This window comes from Lissotriton helveticus, chromosome 10 (assembly GCF_964261635.1).
Source record: "Lissotriton helveticus chromosome 10, aLisHel1.1, whole genome shotgun sequence".
Lineage (NCBI taxonomy): Eukaryota > Metazoa > Chordata > Amphibia > Caudata > Salamandridae > Lissotriton > Lissotriton helveticus.
In genome coordinates this window covers 366,633,838-366,648,948 of record NC_136071.1, presented here as the reverse complement: position 1 = coordinate 366,648,948, position 15,111 = coordinate 366,633,838, and positions in this window count along the sequence as shown.

Here is a 15,111-nt window from a genome sequence, read left to right as displayed (position 1 = left end):
CAGGGCAATCCTGGTGAGTACCTGCCAGGTTCCCATTGGTGGTCACCGCCCGTGAGGCGCCATCTCGCTCACACACACTTTTTTCTAGTTTTCTCCATTTACCTATTTAGGCACATAGGTGTGTGTTTTCTGTTGTCTCACAACGGGCTTGTGTTTTTCAAGGGTTTGGGCAGTTGTTTTTTAACTGTGGCATAATTTGGGTGTATCTCCTACCTCAGCAATTAAAAGAGAGGAGTAGTGTGCAAAAAGGTTTTGCATTTGATAGTACACCACTAATTGAGTGAATGTTCTATGCCTCCTCGGTCTAGGTCTTGTTTTGTGAATATATAATTGAGTGGAGGGCGACCTATGACCGTTTTTCCCTCTAAGCTCCTTGTTGTTAACTGTAGCGTGGACGGCGGCCCAGCCGTGAGAGCTTTTTTCCTGCCCTAAATATTTCCATCTCCCTTGATTTTACTTGTCATCCTTTTGCTCCTTGTTCTGGGTGTCCCACCACATTCTACATCCAGTGGATAACCTATCCATACTCTGGACAAGAATTGTCTAGCATTCACAGACAACCAGATAGCCTCAATTTTAGCAGGACCTTCATTACTCTCTGATTCTCCTTTTTTAGGGAATACAACAGTTAGAGAAGAATGGGAAAAGCTTAGCAATCTTATAAAGAAACAAGTTAGGATTACTCTTCATGGGGCGTTAATGTCTGAATACTATACATCAGGAGCCTCACCAGCGAGTCTCATAGTGAGAATAGAACCCAGGATTTTTATGGATGACAAAAAGTTCAGGTTAGACTGGAGCTATATAGCCAACAAATGCACCAGGAACTGGCTAATCCTCATTATTAGCACAGCTCAACGTTTGAGTGAGGAACTCCTGAAAGAAATTTTAGAACTGGAGGAAAGTATTAGTCGGGATAACACTCTCACTAACGCCAAAGAACATCTCTCCAAAATACAAGACGACCTGAACGAATATAAGAGTTATATGATCAACCAGAAAATTAAGGGTCTCTAGAGAAATCTCCAAAGATATTCTCACGAATGGGCTTTCCCCTACGTTAATGACACATACTATCAGTCAGGGCCAGAACACGTTAATCAAAGTGGGCCACGTAGAGGGCGGGGTGGTCGACAACAACAAAGACGCACCCCTGCGAACTGGACATTCGACAACACATTCAGTGAGGACGAACAAGATAGGCCCCAAACCAATAGAGTGAGATTCAACCCCCAGGAACAAAACAACGCTGAATTAGGGTAACTGTTACGCTCTTTTTTAGGCCAGGGGGCCAACAGGGGGGGAAGACAAGCAGGAAAAAGAGGAGGTCGTGGCAACCGACCTCCACCTCAATGGCAGGCATTCTCCCCACGACAAACCCGGAGCAGGGGCAGACAACCCCTATAAACAACATAGTGGTAAACTTGTCAAACCATACCCTGTCTGAAAGCGAACTAGAAGTGCTTAATAAAGGTTTAGGCTTTGTCCCGACACCTACCCATGACTCTTTTAAATGTAGAGTAGAGTTTTTTGAAACAGTCCGAAAGATAAAACTGAAAAAATTCTTTGCGAATCAACCACAGGAAGACCAAAGAGGGTTTAATACAAACTTAAGGAAACCTTCTACTTTTGTACCCCCGGGTGGGTCTTTGGGCCCTGAAATTGTGGTTTTTGAGTCTAGAGTTCTTCAAGACATAGAGCTGCTAGAAATTGAACAAATGAGTACCAACCACAAGAACATGTCTAGATTGGATTGGGAAGCTGTGAAGAGTTTGCAGAACAACAGTCATTTAACCATAAAAAGCGCAGACAAGGGTGGAGCGGTAGTTGTGCTTAACACATGTGATTACGAGACAGAGGTCTACCGCCTACTCAATGTCCGAGCAAATTACCAGCCATTAAACAAAGGTCCTACCCCTGAGTTACTTACCATCATAAAAAGAATGGTAGGGGAAGCTAAAGAAAAGAACTGGATCTCGGTGAAAGAAGCGGAGTTTCTGGTGAACACCAGCCCCAGAACTCCTGCATTCTACATCCTTCCAAAAATTCATAAGCCTGCCCGGCCCCCACCGGGCAGGCCTATTGTGTCTGGTATACAGTCTGTCCTGGAACCATTATCGCAATTCGCGGACTATTTTTTACGCGAATCTGTTGTTACACAGCAATCTTTTGTTAAGGACACCATGGACATTCTAAATGTCATCAAGGATATGTCTTTTGATCCATGCACCGAGATATTGGTTGCAATAGACATTGAGTCTTTGTACTCCTGCATCCCTCAGGACGCTATGCTTGTGGCAGCAGCGCGCGCCCTGAGGTCGCAGGAATTGTTCTATGATGCACCACAAACTTTGGTTTTACAGTGCATTGAATTGGCCCTAACTAGAAACTTCTTTAGCTACAAGGATAAGATGTTCCTGCGGACTACAGGTACTTCAATTGGGGCCACGATGGCATCCAGTCTGGCCTGTATCTACGTGGGCAAATTTGAGGAGCACGTCGTCTAGCCTTCCACCAATCCCTTCAGAGACCATGTCCGTCTCTGGAGGATATATATAGACGTTGTGCTCTGTGTCTGGGCTGGAGACGAAGCAAGACTCCTAGAATTTCTTACCTGGCTTAATGTACAAGACCAATGTCTGTGTTTTACGTGGTCCTACAGCCGGGAATTGGCAGTGTACCTTGATTTGGACTTTGCAGCTAAGGAAGGTGGTCTTGTGACTAGTGTTCATCACAAACCCACCGACAGGAACTCTCTTTTGGCGTATGACTCATACCATCCGAGGGCCTTGAGAGACAACCTGCCGGTGGGGCAGTTTCTTAGATACCGTAGAAACTGTTCCACCACGGACATATACATGGATCAGGCACAATCCTTGTGTGAGAAATTTGAAAAAAGAAATTACCCTGTCAAGATTATAAAACACGTTACAAAAGAGGGGGTTGAACCCATGCAGCCGCGGGGACCTGGGCGCTATGTGGTATACGAAAAAAGGGGGTCCCCGCAAGGAGACCGTGTTGTGTGCAACACACACTGATACAATTTATAATCAAATTAACCTCAAACAAGGAGCATCAATCAAAAAGACTTGTGGAAGGTATTGTCCTTTATTTAGCAATACCAATTTCACTATGAAAGAACAAACATATTTACATTTAATAATGAGCCCCAGTTGGGTAGGAAAAGGGGGGAGGGGTGTGCTCAGGGCGGTGTAAAGTCACAGAAGGATAAATACAGTCAAAAAGAAGGATAATAATAATAGTTTTGAATCAAATTCGAAACAACTCAAATAAGGCCTAAACAGTTAGGGCATCCATTGAAAACTGTTAAGCTAGGAACATTCCACGGCCACATACATAGTTCAGAGTAATCAGGGGCATGTGCCGGAGGTCCAAAAAAGAGGAAAGAGCCGTCGACGTTTCGACCCCTAGCCGTAGGTTACGTTAGATCCTTTAACGGGGTCTTCATCAGGACAAGTGCAGGAAGGGAAAGGCGGGAGTTGGGTGGGGCAGTTGAATCTGTAAATTAAAACTAAAGGTCAGACTAATTTATTCGTGCGAACTATTGAATGTCGTTTTATTTAACACTAATACAATACGAAAACTACCATTACCATGGTGTCCGGGCCCGAACAGGGCCTCCAGACATGGGAAAATGAGTAAAACCGAGCCCAGGGTCATGGTCAAACTCAACGATATTCATTATCAACAACAGAGGAGAGATAAACCAGTATTGAATTCTAAAAATTATTCTGTCAAACAGTATTGTACCTCAAAGATGAACTTACATCGGATTTTGACACGTAGTCAAAAAAGTGATGATGGTATGGAATTACCAGTTGCCGTTATCCAAACCGGACAAGGTGTCATGTAAGTACACAAACTCTGGGTTAAAAAGGAATTATGAGACTAATTTAGTAACATAACATTCTTAATACAAGACCAAGAAATTGGTATGTAGATCATCTCGTCACTTACATTAGACACAAAGGGAAAAACACTGACGGTCTTGACACAAGGGACGTTAATTCTGATGTGGCTTGACAGCGTCACTTTGACTGTAAAGATAAGTTAAAGACCCGGCTGGTAAACGGTTACTTAACCCTACCAACATAATGTGACATGGTTGTGGAGCTGGTTAATTGTAAATTTGTAACTTACATTAGACTCAACATAGGTGGGTACCGAAGGTCAAGGCACGTGAAAAGTAATTTCTGATGTCGCCACTGTAAAAATAATAAAGACCTTATCGGTAACAGATCGAATAAAATTGCCTACTTCATGATAAGCAAAGAGGATTATAACATACCTCTGAATCTGTCTCGGTATGTTTGTATGGGTCACATTGTTATTCTATACACTCGGTCGGAGAATCGAACGAGGCGTGGGTTGAACAACTGCTGCATCAACCGGCGTGATGGTACTGGCCACCACGCTGCTTCCCGTAATGAATTACAGAGATTTGACAGACCTCGCGGTGATTTAATCCTGCGGGAGAGGGAAAAACCCGTCAGGAAGGCAAAGCTAGGATCTTTAGTAAAAAGAATCGGCAAAAGCCGCAAATATTTATGAAAAGGAGGCGCTGCAAATTACCGGCTTTTCAAGAGGCCACTACAGTCAAACGCTCGTCTCCACAAACTCCGTCAGGCTGCTTCGCGGAGTTCGGGGGCGGGGTCAATACTATACTCGCTCAATAGACATGGAAGAGTTACTAGACCGCTGCTGCCCGCCTAGCGCTATATAAATGCACTTTAGCTCAACACAAATAAATACTTCAGCCCGATTAGAAGATTTAATGAAGACCCTGATTTTAAGTTTGATAATGCCAGGACAATAACTACAGATTAGAGATATCAAAAATATCAAAAACCCTAAATGTGGCCCACCTCGAGCAACTCTCTCGCAGGAGGTTGTAGTCGAGTAATTATGACAAGACATCATGGAAAAACATTATTAAGAATAATATGTCTAAGTAGGCGAGATCGTGTAGAGTAGTGTCTAATACCAAATATTGTAATTACCCAACTCGTGCACTTCTCCAACATGAGAGTGTAGACGAGCGCCATCAGATGTGAATAGATGTAATAATATTCAAAAAAAGAGAGAGAAGAGGGGGGGGGACCCGTGCACTTCTCCAGCATGAGAGTGTAAGCGGGTATGATTAGTGTTTTCATTGTTTGCTCAGGGAAAGTAGATGAGAAAAACTCAGAAAGGATACACACAACCAATTAACGTTACTCAAGTGCTTCTCCCCAGGGCTGTTACATACTATCTCGGTCTATTCTTTGAATGCTCAGGGAATGTAGATGAAAATACTCAGAAGGGCTACACACAACCAATTAACAATACTCAAGTGCTTCACCCCAGAGCTGCCAATTGTGCCAGGCTACTATCCTGTTCATTGAGCCCATTTTTGATTGTGTCCAAAAGGGACATCCATTTGGATTCACGTGTGTTAAGAGCTGTCCGCAGATTACCTCCTCTTCTCCTCAAGGAGACTTTTTCAATGACCAACCATTTTAGGTCAGACACCATATGTCCTGTCTTTTGCCAATGTTCTACCAGGGGGGCACCCAACACTTTACAACGTAGTCTACTACAGTGAGAAGAAATACGAGATTTTATTTTCTGTTGGGTTTGCCCAACGTATATGTGATTACATGGACATTGTATCATATAGATCACACTAGTCGAGTTGCAGTTTGTATAATGCTTTAGGGTATAAACCCGTCCACCATGGGCAAATGACTTGGTCTGAATGGTGGTGTCACACGCAGTACATGTGCCGCATCTATAATGTCCAACCAAAGGCGGCAGGTTCCATAAGGTGGTTATGCTTGGTTGACTCCCTGGTTCCAGGTAAGAGTGAACCACCATATCTCGAATATTTTTGGCCCTTTTGAAGGAGTGAAGGGGCAGATGTGGTTGTTTAATCTCATCTGCCACCAGGGGCCAATTCTTGTTGATAATTTGTTTTATCTCATTGCTTCGTGTAGAGAAGGTAGTGACACAGATGATACGTTCTGGTTGTGTCTGATTATTAGTTTCTGGGTTCAGCAGACTATCGCGTGGGTTATACCACGCCCGTTTCCTCGCACGTTTCACCATTCGGGCTGGATATCCCCGAGAGATGAGACGGTCATTTAGGATCTCTGATTCCTTGATGTAATTCGCTCGGGTGGAGCAATTTCGCCTAATTCTGAGAAATTGCCCCACAGGCAAGTTGTCCTTGAGGCCTCTGGGATGATGACTCTCATATTGCAACAGGGAATTCCGCTCTGTGGGTTTTCTAAACAATGTAGTCTGTAAATGGTCCCCATTAACATAAATTGAGATATCTAAGAATGGTATAGTCTCATTACTTGATTCCATAGTAAATAGAATATGGGGATTTCTTAGATTGAGCCAGTCATCAAATTCTTGCAATTGTTGTTTGTTGCCCTCCCAGATACAAAGTACGTCGTCAATATATCTGACCCATAGGGTCAGTCTAGTCTGAAAAGGATTATCAGGTGAAAAAATGTGCTGTTGTTCGTAATGGTCCATAAAGATAATAGCTAGATTTGGGGCAAAAGTAGCCCCCATGGCTACTCCCTTGGTCTGCACATAGAATTCATCTTGGAAGATAAAAAAGTTTTGTTTCATGGCGATACTTAGCAACTCAATTATAAAGTCGGTTGGGACTTGGACAGGGGCCGGTCTTTTCTCTAACACTTCTCGCATCACATCCAAAGCATCCTGTTGAGGAATGCTGGTGTAAAGCGATACAATGTCGCACGTCACCAAAAGTGCCTTTGCTGGGTCAAAAGGTCTCTCATCTATCAGGTTAATAGTTTGTGTAGTATCACGAAGATAAGTCTGAGTGTTAAGAGCGATGGGCTTTAGAAAGAAATCAATATATTTCCACAACGGCTCTAACATGGACCCACAACCTGACACAATAGGACGCCCAGGAGGACTGTCCAGGTTCTTATGGACCTTCGGCAATGTATAAATTGTGGCCAATCTTGGGAATTTCTGATTTAAAAATTTGAATTCCTGCTCCGTTAAGTAACCATCATCCAAACCTTTTTGTGTGGTAGTCAAGATCAAAAGAGCCAAGTCTCTTGAAGGGTCGCTGGGTAACAGCTGGTAGCTGACACCATCTGATAATTGTCTATAGATTTCTTCCTTATATTTAGAAAGATCTTGCACGACAATGGCCCCGCCTTTATCTGCGGGTTTGATGACCAACTCCTTATTATTGCCTAGATCTGTGTTTGCCTTTTTCTCTTTTTTGCTAAGGTTTAGTCTGACAAACTTTTTTTGATCAAGTACTTGGTCTACCGAAGAGGTCACAATTTCTTCAAAAGCCAAGATCTTGTGGCTCATGGCATACGTGGGCGGGAAAAAAGTAGAAGGTTCCCTCAGACCGGTGATGGAACATTGTTGCCTGGTGGTTTGGTTGCGAAAATAATACCTCAGTCTAATCTTTCTGAAGAACCGATATAGTTCAGTTTTAAGCAGAAATGTATTGGCTGGAGCAGTTGGAACATAGGAGAGACCTTTACTTAACACCTTGATCTCTTCATCCTGTAGTTTATGCTTAGAGATGTTAATCACAGGATTAAGGATAGGCCTGCTGGTACCAGATGTATTTAAACCAGAGGTAGATGCATAATTCACCACCTGTATGTGTTTCTCCTGGTCGAGATCTCTCCATGCACCTCGGGACGGAATGTTACCTGTTTCTGCTGTTTGCCCCTGTTGCCATTCCATCCGGAATTCTGTTGCTGGCCTCTCGCCTGTCCTCTCGCCCAATTGTTGCCACGTCCTCGTGGGGGCCGCCATTGTCCACGGCCCTGATCTAAAAAATGAGGCTGAAATTGCGGAGGGTACTGTTGGTAGTTTGTATCTGAGGGAGGATAATTATAGGAAGTACTCGGACCAGCTTCACTGTCGCTTCCTGAGCTGTAAGAGGAGTCAGAGAAAGTTGTAAAATTTCGCCTTCCTCTATAGCCACCACGGCCGCGGTTAGAGAAGCATCCTTGAGTGTCTTGCTTATAATAATCTGGTTGCAAGTACGGGTAAACAGTCTTCTTGTCAAATCTGTCCACATCAGTACCCACGATTGATATCACTCTAAATGACAAAATATCCCGCTTAGAGAGATTAGAGAAAAAACTCATTAGAACACGACTACATGGGCATTTATTTACAAGATACCTTCAAGAAAATATAATCCCGGTGGAATTACAGATAAAAATTGAGCCAGCAATATTTGTAGACGTCCCTAAATTCAAAGAAGGGTTCAGCTACGTGGCGAACAATTGCTCCCGGCACTGGATGGTGCTGGGGGTTGAGACAGCCGCGGAACAAGTTGTCACGTTAAGTAAGGAGATTGCTGACCTCAAAGCTGAAATTCTAGGCAATAGCACACTCACAAAAGCAAAGGAAGCTCTTGATAACTTGGAAGTCTCAATTAAAGAATTTGATTTAACAGCACAGACCAAAAAACTAGAGAAATTAGCCAGAGACTTGAGAGTATTTGACAAGAAGACTGTTTACCCGTACTTGCAACCAGATTATTATAAGCAAGACACTCAAGGATGCTTCTCTAACTGCGGCCGTGGTGGCTATAGAGGAAGGCAACATTTTACAACCTTCTCTGACTCCTCTTACAGCTCAGAAAGCGACAGTGAAGCTGGTCCGAGTACTTCCTATAATTATCCTCCCTCAGATACAAACTACCAACAGTACCCTCCGCAATTTCAGCCTCATTTTTTAGATCAGGGCCGTGGACAATGGCGGCCCCCACGAGGACGTGGCAACAATTGGGCGAGAGGACAGGCGAGAGGCCAGCAACAGAATTCCGGATGGAATGGCAACAGGGGCAAACAGCAGAAACAGGTAACATTCCGTCCCGAGGTGCATGGAGAGATCTCGACCAGGAGAAACACATACAGGTGGTGAATTATGCATCTACCTCTGGTTTAAATACATCTGGTACCAGCAGGCCTATCCTTAATCCTGTGATTAACATCTCTAAGCAGAAACTACAGGATGAAGAGATCAAGGTGTTAAGTAAAGGTCTCTCCTATGTTCCAACTGCTCCAGCCAATACATTTCTGCTTAAAACTGAACTATATCGGTTCTTCAGAAAGATTATACTGAGGTATTATTTTCGCAACCAAACCACCAGGCAACAATGTTCCATCACCGGTCTGAGGGAACCTTCTACTTTTTTCCCGCCCACGTATGCCATGAGCCACAAGATCTTGGCTTTTGAAGAAATTGTGACTTCTTCGGTAGACCAAGTACTTGATCAAAAAAAGTTTGTCAGACTAAACCTTAGCAAAAAAGAGAAAAAGGCACTCACTGATCTAGGCAATAATAAGGAGTTGGTCATCAAACCCGCCGATAAAGGCGGGGCCATTGTCGTGCAAGATCTTTCTAAATATAAGGAAGAAATCTATAGACAATTATCAGATGGTGTCAGCTACCAGCTGTTACCCAGCGACCCTTCAAGAGACTTGACTCTTTTGATCTTGACTACCACACAAAAAGGTTTGGATGATGGTTACTTAACGGAGCAGGAATTCAAATTTTTAAATCAGAAATTCCCAAGATTGGCCACAATTTATACATTGCCGAGGGTCCATAAGAACCTGGACAGTCCTCCTGGGCGTCCTATCGTGTCAGGTTGTGGGTCCATGTTAGAGCCGTTGTGCAAATATATTGATTTCTTTCTAAAGCCCATTGCTCTTAACACTCAGACTTATCTTCGTGATACTACACAAACTATTAACCTGATAGATGAGAGACCTTTTGACCCAGCAAAGGCACTTTTGGTGACGTGCGACATTGTATCGCTTTACACCAGCATTCCTCAACAGGATGCTTTGGATGTGATGCGAGAAGTGTTAGAGAAAAGACCGGCCACGGTCCAAGTCCCAACCGACTTTATAATTGAGTTGCTAAGTATCGCCATGAAACAAAACTTTTTTATCTTCCAAGATGAATTCTATGTGCAGACCAAGGGAGTAGCCATGGGGGCTACTTTTGCCCCAAATCTAGCTATTATCTTTATGGACCATTACGAACAACAGCACATTTTTTCACCTGATAATCCTTTTCAGACTAGACTGACCCTATGGGTCAGATATATTGACGACGTACTTTGTATCTGGGAGGGCAACAAACAACAATTGCAAGAATTTCATGACTGGCTCAATCTAAGAAATCCCCATATTCAATTTACTATGGAATCAAGTAATGAGACTATACCATTCTTAGATATCTCAATTTATGTTAATGGGGACCATTTACAGACTACATTGTTTAGAAAACCCACAGAGCGGAATTCCCTGTTGCAATATGAGAGTCATCATCCCAGAGGCCTCAAGGACAACTTGCCTGTGGGGCAATTTCTCAGAATTAGGCGAAATTGCTCCACCCGAGCGAATTACATCAAGGAATCAGAGATCCTAAATGACCGTCTCATCTCTCGGGGATATCCAGCCCGAATGGTGAAACGTGCGATGAAACGGGCGTGGTATAACCCACGCGATAGTCTGCTGAACCCAGAAACTAATAATCAGACACAACCAGAACGTATCATCTGTGTCACTACCTTCTCTACACGAAGCAATGAGATAAAACAAATTATCAACAAGAATTGGCCCCTGGTGGCAGATGAGATTAAACAACCACATCTCCCCCTTCACTCCTTCAAAAGGGCCAAAAATATTCGAGATATGGTGGTTCACTCTTACCTGGAACCAGGGAGTCAACCAAGCATAACCACCTTATGGAACCTGCCGCCTTTGGTTGGACATTATAGATGCGGCACATGTACTGCGTGTGACACCACCATTCAGACCAAGTCATTTGCCCATGGTGGACGGGTTTATACCCTAAAGCATTATACAAACTGCAACTCGACTAGTGTGATCTATATGATACAATGTCCATGTAATCACATATACGTTGGGCAAACCCAACAGAAAATAAAATCTCGTATTTCTTCTCACTGTAGTAGACTATGTTGTAAAGTGTTGGGTGCCCCCCTGGTAGAACATTGGCAAAAGACAGGACATATGGTGTCTGACCTAAAATGGTTGGTCATTGAAAAAGTCTCCTTGGGGAGAAGAGGAGGTAATCTGCGGACAGCTCTTAACACACGTGAATCCAAATGGATGTCCCTTTTGGACACGATCAAAAATGGGCTCAATGAACAGGATAGTAGCCTGGCACAATTGGCAGCTCTGGGGTGAAGCACTTGAGCATTGTTAATTGGTTGTGTGTAGCCCTTCTGAGTATTTTCATCTACATTCCCTGAGCATTCAAAGAATAGACCGAGATAGTATGTAACAGCCCTGGGGTGAAGCACTTGAGTAACGTTAATTGGTTGTGTGTAGCCTTTCTGAGTTTTTCTCATCTACTTTCCCTGAGCAAACAATGAAAACACTAATCATACCCGCTTACACTCTCATGCTGGAGAAGTGCACGGGTCCCCCCCTCTTCTCTCTCTTTTTTTGAATATTATTACATCTATTCACATCTAATGGCGCTCGTCTACACTCTCATGTTGGAGAAGTGCACGAGTTGGGTAATTACAATATTTGGTATTAGACACTACTCTACACGATCTCGCCTACTTAGACATATTATTCTTAATAATGTTTTTCCATGATGTCTTGTCATAATTACTCGACTACAACCTCCTGCGAGAGAGTTGCTCGAGGTGGGCCACATTTAGGGTTTTTTATATTTTTGATATCTCTAATCTGTAGTTATTGTCCTGGCATTATCAAACTTAAAATCAGGGTCTTCATTAAATCTTCTAATCGGGCTGAAGTATTTATTTGTGTTGAGCTAAAGTGCATTGATATAGCGCTAGGCGGGCAGCAGCGGTCTAGTAACTCTTCCATGTCTATTGAGCGAGTATAGTATTGACCCCGCCCCCGAACTCCGCGAAGCAGCCTGACGGAGTTTGTGGAGACGAGCGTTTGACTGTAGTGGCCTCTTGAAAAGCCGGTAATTTGCAGCGCCTCCTTTTCATAAATATTTGCGGCTTTTGCCGATTCTTTTTACTAAAGATCCTAGCTTTGCCTTCCTGGCGGGTTTTTCCCTCTCCCGCAGGATTAAATCACCGCGAGGTCTGTCAAATCTCTGTAATTCATTAAAAGAAGCAGCGTGGTGGCCAGTACCATCACGCCGGTTGATGCAGCCGTTGTTCAACCCACGCCTCGTTCGATTCTCAGACCGAGTGTATAGAATAACGATGGGACCCATACAAACATACCGAGACAGATTCAGAGGTATGTTATAATCCTCATTGCTTATCATGAAGTAGGCAATTTTATTCGATCTGTTACCGATAAGGTCTTTATTATTTTTACAGTGGCGACATCAGAAAATACTTTTCACGTGCCTTGACCTTCGGTACCCACCTATGTTGAGTCTAATGTAAGTTACAAATTTACAATTAACCAGCTCCACAACCATGTCACATTATGTTGGTAGGGTTAAGTAACCGTTTACCAGCCGGGTCTTTAACTTATCTTTACAGTCAAAGTGACGCTGTCAAGCCACATCAGAATTAACGTCCCTTGTGTCAAGACCGTCAGTGTTTTTCCCTTTGTGTCTAATGTAAGTGACGAGATGATCTACATACCAATTTCTTGGTCTTGTATTAAGAATGTTATGTTACTAAATTAGTCTCATAATTCCTTTTTAACCCAGAGTTTGTGTACTTACATGACACCTTGTCCGGTTTGGATAACGGCAACTGGTAATTCCATACCATCATCACTTTTTTGACTATGTGTCAAAATCCGATGTAAGTTCATCTTTGAGGTACAATACTGTTTGACAGAATAATTTTTAAGCATTCAATACTGGTTTATCTCTCCTCTGTTGTTGATAATGAATATCGTTGAGTTTGACCATGACCCTGGGCTCGGTTTTACTCATTTTCCCATGTCTCGAGGCCCTGTTCGGGCCCGGACACCATGGTAATGGTAGTTTTCGTATTGTATTAGTGTTAAATAAAACGACATTCAATAGGTCGCACGAATAAATTAGTCTGACCTTTAGTTTTAATTTACAGATTCAACTGCCCCACCCAACTCCCGCCTTTCCCTTCCTGCACTTGTCCTGATGAAGACCCCGTTAAAGGATCTAACGTAACCTACGGCTAGGGGTCGAAACGTCGACGGCTCTTTCCTCTTTTTTGGACCTCCGGCACATGCCCCTGATTACTCTGAACTATGTATGTGGCCGTGGAATGTTCCTAGCTTAACAGTTTTCAATGGATGCCCTAACTGTTTAGGCCTTATTTGAGTTGTTTCGAATTTGATTCAAAACTGTTATTATTCACCTTCTTTTTGACTGTATTTATCCTTCTGTGACTTTACACCGCCCTGAGCACACCCCTCCCCCCCTTTTCCTACCCAACTCGGGCTCATTATTAAATGTAAATATGTTTGTTCTTTCATAGTGGAATTGGTATTGCTAAATAAAGGACAATACCTTCCACAAGTATTTTTGATTGATGCTCCTTGTTTGAGGTTAATTTGATTATAAATTGTATCAGTGTGTGTTGCACACAACACGGTCTCCTTGCGGGGACCCCCTTTTTTTTAAGATTATAAAACAAGCTAAAAACCAGCACTGAATACACCCAGGAGTGCCCTTCTTGAGATTAATCAAAAAGAAAAAAGTGACTGTCTTCCTGTGGTTATGACCTTTGATCCACTAGCTACGAAAATAAGGCAATCTATACGCAAGCACTGGTCCTTATTGTCTAGCGTCGATTTTAAAATGCCACTGCCGAGGTTTGCCTTTAAGCGTGCAAGTAACCTTAAGGACAAACTAGTTCACACCAGGGCACAGGTTAGAAATGCGTCCAAAAACAGCACAGTCCCTAATGGATATTTTCCCTGTGGTGGGTGTTCTGTCTGTCCAATAATATTTAAGACGACAGTGGTCACTTTGCAATCAGGTAGAGAATGGTTTTTAACCCAGTTCAGCAATTGCAACACCACTAATGTGGTGTACAGGCTTGAGTGCGAATGTGGTTTACAGTACATTGGATTTACCACCTGAAAAATTAAAACGCGGATACAAGAACATCTCAGCACAATCAGGGCAGTGAAACTTACCACCAAATTGGTCCAGCACTGCCACACCAACAAACACTCTTTCAAGTGGGTAGTGTTAGAGAAAGTCACAGGCGATTCTGGAATGGTGGAGCGGCTGCTTACCACCAAGGAAGCCAGATGGATCTACCAAGAAAAATGCGAAAGGACTTTACATTGAGATACAGTCTCTCTTTGTTAACACCATTATAACAGCTTAGCACTCACTGGTACTTTATTATGTAATTTTTGTTAGACATTGGACCTGGCCCCGCATCTTATTAGTCCAACATACTGATTGGCACTATATTTGAGTGCATTAACATATATGTACTATTGGACTATTGCACTAGGAGACCGCCCTATAAGTTTTTTCTGTTTACAGAGTGGAATAAGCACACCCTTCCTTGATCAAAAAAAGCAACATCTGCTTTGGTCCCTTTTTGTTGCTGTAATCAGATTAGAGACCCTCACATATTTACTCATCTCTGTACCTGTTGTCCTTTCTTAATAAAGCCCATACCTGATAGTAATAGCACTACAGACATGGAGATAGACGTATCCCATATTTTATACCAAAACAGAACACATCCTGATTGGAAAAAATGGTTGATCTGGCCCACAGACACAAATAACTGTCAAGATAGATTCCTGAACAAAATACAGGGGTTCAAAATGACCAGGCCAGACCCAAGATACTCCCAGAGACAACATCTAGGGATAGTTACAACATACAGTGTAGGGAAATTATGCCTCGAATGTCTGCAAAAATCCACACTGGCTGAAATTAAGCAACACTTGACTTTACTTAAAGACGGTGCTGACTTGCGTGATTTCATAATGGGACCACGCAAACAGCGCCAAAAACGTTTCATAGCGGCCGGTATATACGCTGCGAAAGTAATGCAAATTGAAACAGCAGAAAAAATACGAGAAATTGATTGTATTCATTTGGAAAAATCACTTTCTGTTGTGGACAATGGGTTAA